The 453-nt window shown below is 38.6% G+C and overlaps 1 protein-coding gene across 1 annotated transcript in view; it reads left to right on the plus strand.

Moving 5' to 3' along the window:
• Positions 1-453, plus strand: part of pcsk1nl (proprotein convertase subtilisin/kexin type 1 inhibitor, like) — a 4,301-nt gene that overhangs the window by 1,510 nt on the left and 2,338 nt on the right. The gene's annotated exons all lie outside the window — the stretch shown is intronic.

The raw sequence follows: 453 nt of genomic DNA on the forward strand, positions 1-453 counted from the left end.
CCACCACCCCTATAACCACCACCCCTATAACCACCACCAATGAGTGAATGAGTTATTTAAGTACAGTAAATCTAACTGGCTGAGCTTCTTCCGAACTGATTAACTGAAGAAATGACTGATAATCATTCATCTTCTCCGATCAATAAGAGTCTGAGCACTCAGATGCAACTTGATCCTCCAGTGTGTGTGAGTGTGTGTGTGTGTGAGAGAGATTTATCTGTTGGGAGTGAAGACAGAAACTATGACTCAGCACAAATCAGACACGATAAATGTTGAGCTCACCGACAGGAGGAAGATACAGTTCACTGATGCTCTCTGCAGTCACGTTACACTGTTAAAGACAAAAAAGTAAAAAGAAAAATACAGTAAAATAAAGGTGAACTCTGCTATAATACAAATTATCAGACTTACATTTACAGCAGAGTGCTGTTTTTAATCTGAATGTTAAAAGTT

Source organism: Morone saxatilis, unplaced genomic scaffold (assembly GCF_004916995.1).
Source record: "Morone saxatilis isolate NCDOM2014 unplaced genomic scaffold, NCSU_SB_2.0 Contig15, whole genome shotgun sequence".
Classification (NCBI taxonomy): Eukaryota; Metazoa; Chordata; class Actinopteri; family Moronidae; genus Morone; species Morone saxatilis.